The 6,794-nt window shown below is 40.0% G+C and overlaps 1 non-coding gene across 1 annotated transcript; it reads left to right on the top strand.

Moving 5' to 3' along the window:
• Positions 1-6,393: 6,393 nt before the first annotated feature.
• LOC141615549 (small nucleolar RNA R71) lies at positions 6,394-6,500 on the top strand. The gene has a single exon (XR_012529965.1). It is a non-coding gene; the product is annotated as a small nucleolar RNA R71 (small nucleolar RNA).
• The last annotated feature ends 294 nt before the right edge of the window (positions 6,501-6,794 follow it).

Below are 6,794 nucleotides of genomic sequence, written 5' to 3'. Positions count from 1 at the left end.
TCCTTCATAGATGCAATTTCTTCAAACTACTAAGCCTAGAAGGATACCAATAAATCACCTCCAAGTTGTGTCAAGCTATGGTACCTTTGTCCTCAATCGTTAAATGCTTTTGTCAAGAATAGACTCCCTTTGGCGTTAGAAACACTGGAGGATCGCGGAATTCCCCTTCTTGCCTAGACAAGAAGAAGGGTCGTCCCCTCTCTACCATGCACAAAAATGGATACAATGGATAAAGGGATCGATAGTATTTGAGTTTCTCTTGGGAGTTTGCTTTTGTTGTTGTTTTTCCCCCCAATTTCTTGTGGCATATAACATTTAAGAACACTTTCTTTGCCATTTCTTTTCATTTTTGGCATTTCAACACTTGACAACTTTTTCAAATTTTTGCATTTTCTTTTGAACATTTTCAAAGTCACCCCATATGTAGTGAGGGTGTCTTATATTTGAAGCTTTAGGAGTTCTATTTTTGCTCCCTTTTTCATTTGATGCAAATTGCAAACTTTTTTTCACTTTTCATTTCTTGAACTCAAATCAATTTATTTTTGTGCCCATTCCCTTTGATGACAAAAATGTGGTAGAACATGGATGATGGATGCATGGTTTCAAGGGTCACCTTGGAATAAACGGTACCCAAGGAGTTATCACACCACAAGGTACTCTTGACTAGGCCTTAATCCATGGGTCAAAGGATACTAGCATGACACATCCTAGGGTGTTTTACAAGTATTCTAACAAACAAAGTCTTAAGAAGAAAAAGCATCTACTAGGGCCTATATACACTTGTCAAGCTTCCTAAATAGACGATTTCGCAAAATTTTCTAACATGCAACTACATGCCATGATGCAACTAACATATATACATCCTAATGCAAATGATTCTACCAATTAATATGACATATAAACTAAATGCAAGTCCTAAATTCACACTGTTTTTACCGCATCAATCAAAATAAAGCCACATAGTCATTAACATAAAGAGGAAAAAGGAGATTGGAAAGATCATATCATGCGGTCTTCAATATCCTCATGTCTCGGATGTGGCGTAGTCGATCAATGTGAACAAGGATAGAACAAATACAATATATACAACAATATATACATGACTACACTACAAAGGAAATGAACATGTTTTTGGATTTTCAAATTTTTCAATTTTTATGGTTTTTCGAAACTTTTTTTGATTTTTTTGGGTTTTTGAGTAAAAGTTAAGTTAGAATTCCCCATCCCCACACTAATATGGACATTGTCCTCAATGGCCAAAATGATGGAAAATTATGCAAGTATGATGCATGAATTCTATGCTAAATGCAAGCTATAGTAATCTACACTACATGATGCATGGGTTTTTGTTTATGACGGAGAGCGTAATTTAGATTACCTCCCGTTGCGTATGCATGTACTTCCCCAAACCTAAATAGACATTATTTCTAATGTCTTAAATTTGGGGGTAGTTCATGCACACAAGACGCAATGCATGAAACTAAATTGTCATTTTGGATTTTCAAAACGGGAACAATGAAATAAGAACACCTCAATGGAGCCGAGGTGTTAGTCCTCTATGTTGCTAGGACTCTTCAACCATGATCAAGATAAAATAAATAAAATAAAGAAAGAAGTAGACAAACCTCAAGAGGGTAGGAGCCTCCAAAGCTTGCTAGTCTTCCACCATATCATCATTGTCATCATCTTCCTCAATAGAAGTGGACTCATCTACACTCCCCTCTTCACTTCCTTGCTCACTTCCTTCATCATCCTCTTCTTCTTCATTTACCTCTTCAACAATGCCCTCATCATCAACAACCTCATCACCGACAACCTCATCGTCACCCGGTCTCTCACCCCTAGATGCACTTGGAAAGAAAGCTTCCCTATCCGCCCAACTAGGCAAAGGACATGAATGATCAAGTAGTCCTTGCCTAGCTAAATGAAGGAGGGGTGGATATTGGGCCAAGTATGCATCTTCCCGATCCTTATAAGCTTATTTGTGCATCTCTTGCATAAGTAGAGTCATGTAGTCATTGCCCACTTCAACACCTTCGGGTTTGAACTCTTGATATTTGAATGGATAGGGTGGTTTGACAATGGAGGAGGAGGGCATTTCAATTTCACCCCTTTGTTGACGGATGATGTATTCGGCTTCCTTTGAGAGTGGAAGAAGGTAGTTTGTTCGATGGACACTCAAACGGCATATCTTGGAAGGCAAAGTAAAAGATCTAGCATCATTTGTGAGCCACCCATATTCGGTGTCAAGAGGATTATGCTTGACCCACTTGTACTTGTTAATCATGGCATCCATGTTAATGAGATGACCCCTTTTTTTTGCCACATACTTGCTATCCTTGTTGAAATTCGGATCAAAGTACTTGGTCAAGAGAGTAACTAGACCTCCATTTACGATAAAAGCGGTGCCTTCCTTTCCACAATCAATATTGAGCCATCTTTCCACCAAAAGCCTTAGAGCATTGTAAGGCTTGGTGAATTCCCTTCCAATATTTAAGGCCGACTCAAGTAGAATACAATCGAGCTTGGTAAAGTGGTTAGTGTCTTTTCTTGCAATGATAGTATTCCCGATGACATTGTGCCATACTCTAATTCCCGGATGGTGGACTAATAGAGCGCGACAAGCATGAAAGTTCTCAAATTTCTTCCCGGAAATCGCCTCCCAAAGAGGAGCGGAGTTATATTTTTCGGGCTTCTTATAATAACGAGGTGTATCACTAAGGCCTAATGCTTTACTCAAAACATCAAAGGTGATGCGCGTATTCACATTGGCAAGGCGGAACTCGATGTATTATCTAGTCTCTACCTTAGTCACTTTCAATGAACTCAAGAATTCCAAGGTAAGGGAGGGGTATGTCAATTCTCTTGTAGTAAACAATTTTCCCAACCCCATGGCTTCAAAGAAGGCTTTTATTTGTTCAAGGACACCCAATTTGTTCAAGGCATCTTCACATATGAATTTGGTGGGTAGAATGGATTTCTTAGCATACTTGGCAAATGTATCCCTATGGGAGTTAGAAATGAAAATTACCTCCGGATAGTTTGATAATTGAGCAATTTCCGGAGTTGTTGATGTTGTTGCTTCCAAGAGAGGATTTTGTTGTTGTTGAACTTCCAAGTTTGCACTAGCAACCACCATAGCCATTGAAGCTTTCTTTGCTTGAAGGCATTGTTGCCTTTTTGAGAGTGCCTTTGCCTTAAGTGCCTTTGTTGATCCTTTTGTTCTTGCCATTGATGATTATACCAAGAAAAGATTGAAAATATTCAATTTCCAATTATACCCAAATCGATTTTAAGATGAAAGGATTTGCCTTTGTATTTCAAAAATCGACTCAAAGGTTGAAGATTTTGGTGCTTGGATTGATTATTGTTGGAAAAGGAGTGATTAATTGTTGTTGTAAGGAAGTTTGGATTTGATTTGGTTGAATTTGGTTGAGGAAATCTTGTTTTTGGTGGTGGAGAGGATGAGGGTTTTGGGGGTTTTGGTAGTGTTTTGAATGTATGAATGAAGGAATGAATGTGGGAGGGGTATTTAAAAACACCCGAAATTTTCGAAACTGCAGGGGAAGACGAGCGGATTCCCTTCGGGACGCTCGGATTCTGCTTAATCTGGGTTCAGGATTCTCGCCTAAAGACGGGCGTCTTTCAGCTGGGACGCTCGGATTCTTCAGTTGCAGGACGAGCGGATTCCTTTAAAGACGGGCGGATTCTGTTACATCGAGTTTTCTTATTTTGCACTGGCAAAAAGACGGGCGTCTTTCTGCAAAGACGAGCGGATTCTTTCAGACGAGCGTCTTCTCTGCTGGGACGCTCGGATTCTCTAACAGTCCCAAAATTTCAATTTTGCAGCTCATTTGGACGGACGGATTCTGCAACAGACGCCCGAATTCCCAAAAGACGAGCGGATACCCCTTAAGGACGCTCGGATTTCACCTGGTCTACCCGGATTCGGTTCCATCCGTGCACTTGCATATCCCGTGTCATTTTTCATTCTTCAAATCCCGTGTTCTTCATTGTAGGGGCACTACAAAGGCATGAATAGTCTAGGCAATTGATATCCCCACACTAAGCTAAAGCACTACACATCAATTAAATCATTAGTCCCTCCCTCTCTTCTCTAAAAAATGATAATTATCTTGATCAAAGCATAAAAATCCAAAAATGGCAAAAATGCAATGTAAGAATTAAAATGCGAGTTAGGGAGTTAGAAATATTTACAAATGGTGGTTTTGAGAGGACTCCACCAAACTCTCATCCTTAGTGAGATGTCATGGGGGCATGTCCAAGGTGTTGTTGATGTTGCTCAACACCTTGAAGAAGTAGTCAAAAGCTTGTTCATTATCATGATAAAGATCCTCAATAGATCTTTGCACTTGTTGTCCTTTATGTTGGTCTTGATCGATAGCATTACCAATATAGGGATTGAAAATCCCTTCAAACTCATCGTCCCAAAGACCACAAACTTCATCTACTTGGTCACTAAAGATCTCTTGAGTTGATAGAGACAACTCTCCCACTTTCTTGTCTTGGCCAATGAGGCCATCCTCTTCATTGCTTGACTTTGGTGAGCTTTTCAAGCTCTCTTTGTTACAATTAACTTGCTCTTTGAATGGACCATCATCAACTTTCTTCTTTTATCGGAATTCCGACTTCTTCCTATCATCCTTCTGGCTATAATGATCAACCATAAAACATGGTTCATGCAAACGGGGAGCTCTCATGGTCTTGTCAAGATTGAAAGTTATGCTCTCATCTCCCACTTCTAGAGTGAGCTCTCCATGCTTCACATCAATCACCGCACCCGCGGTGTGCAAGAAAGGTCTACCTAGAATGATTGGAATATTGGAGTCTTCTTCCATGTCAACAATGACAAAGTCCACCGGGATGAAAAATTTTCCAACTCTTACGGGAACATTTTCCCATATCCCTAATGGTGTCTTCGTTGATCTATCGGCCATTAAGAGTGTGATATTGGTGCATTTAAGCTCTCCCATCCCTAACCTTTTACTCACCGAGTACGGCATAACACTCACACTAGCCCCTAGATCACATAAGGCTTTGTTGATCGTGGTGTCGCCAATGGTACACGGTATTGAGAAGCTTCCCGGATCTATAAGTTTTGGAGGTGAACTCCCTTGAAGGATTGCATTACTCACCTTAGTGAAGGCGATAGTTTCAAGCTTCCGGATTGACTTCTTCTTTTTAAGGATGTCTTTCATGTATTTTGCATAGGACGGCACGTGATTGATTAATTCCGTGAAAGGAATCGAGACTTCCAAATTCTTCACAATCTCCATAAATTTTCCAAGTTGGTCATCAAATTTGGGCTTGGCTTGACGACTTGGAAAAGGAAGTCTAATCACAATGGGCTCCTTCTCCTTGACCTTGTCTTCATTTTTCTTTGAAATTTCTTCTTTTGATGGTTCTCCATCCTTGGAGTTTTGCACAATTTCTTCTTTGTCACTAGCTTCCACAACTTTATCGTCAACTTGCTTATTTGGTGCTTCATATCTCATACCACTTCTCAAGTGAATGGCACTAACCGTTTCATGTCTTGGGGGATTACTTTGAGGTGGTAATTTCCCCTTTTGTCTTTGTGAGCTTGAAGATGCTAGTTGAGTCAATTGGGTTTCCAACATTTTGGTGTGAGCTAGGATGTTGTTTATGGTGATTTCCTTTGCTTGACTATCTTTTTGCATTTGAGTGAAAAACTCTTGTTGATTCTTTTGCATTTGGAGGACCGCTTTTTGAACATCAAAACCTTGGTCATTTTGTTGATTGTATGGAGTTTGATTTTGGTAACCTTGGTTTTGGTTGTAAAAGGGTCTTTGATTTTGGTTTCTCATGGGAGGTGGGGTGTATGTTGGTTGAGGGTTTTGAACATTTTGGCTTTTGTATGAGAGATTTGGGTGGAATTTGGTGTTTTCATTGTAATAATTGGAGTAAGGGGTACCACTCTTGTATGCTTGAAAAGCATTCACTTGTTCATTTGTTCCCCTACATTCACTTTGGTCATGTCCCAAAGTTCCACAATTCTCACATATCCCACTTGGGATTGATGAAGATACCGTCATGGCATTAACATGATGCTTTGGTGATTTTGAGGCTTCTTCAAACCTAGCCATAGTTTTTTCAAACTTCAAGTTGATGGTATCAATGTGAGCACTAAGTTGAGCACCCAACTGAGTAATGGAGTCCACTTCATGCTTTCCTCCTCTAGTAGCCTTGCGAGGTCTACTATATTGTGAGTTATGGACCGCCATTTCCTCAATCTTGTTCCAAGTTTGATTGTCGTCAACTTCGGTGAACATTACATTTGATCCCATGTTGAGAATGTTTCTTGAGTATTCATAAAGACCGTTCCAAAATTGTTGTACCAAGAACCACTCGCTAAGTCCATGGTGAGGACATGAGCGATAAATTCCTTTGAATCGCTCCCAAGATTCATACAAAGATTCTTCATCTCTTTGCTTAAAGCCCGTAATTTGAGCTCTTAGCATGTTAGTCTTTTCCGGTGGGTAGAACTTTTTGTAGAAAGCTAGAGCCAATTTCTTCCAAGAATCAATTCCGAGAGTAGCCCTATCAAGGCCCTTCAACCATTGTTTCGCGGTGCCAATTAGAGAAAAAGGAAATAAGACCCATCGAATTTGGTCTTGAGTTACACCGGTTTGAGAAATCGCATCACAATAGTCACAAAAAGTTTCCATATGAGAGTGAGGGTCTTCACTAGGCATCCCCCCAAATTGGCTTCTTTCGACTAATTGGATAAATGCGGATTTGGCAATAAAATTTCC

This window comes from Silene latifolia, chromosome 11 (assembly GCF_048544455.1).
Source record: "Silene latifolia isolate original U9 population chromosome 11, ASM4854445v1, whole genome shotgun sequence".
NCBI classification, from domain to species: Eukaryota; Viridiplantae; Streptophyta; class Magnoliopsida; order Caryophyllales; family Caryophyllaceae; genus Silene; species Silene latifolia.
This window is presented reverse-complemented; position numbering and strand designations above follow the sequence as displayed.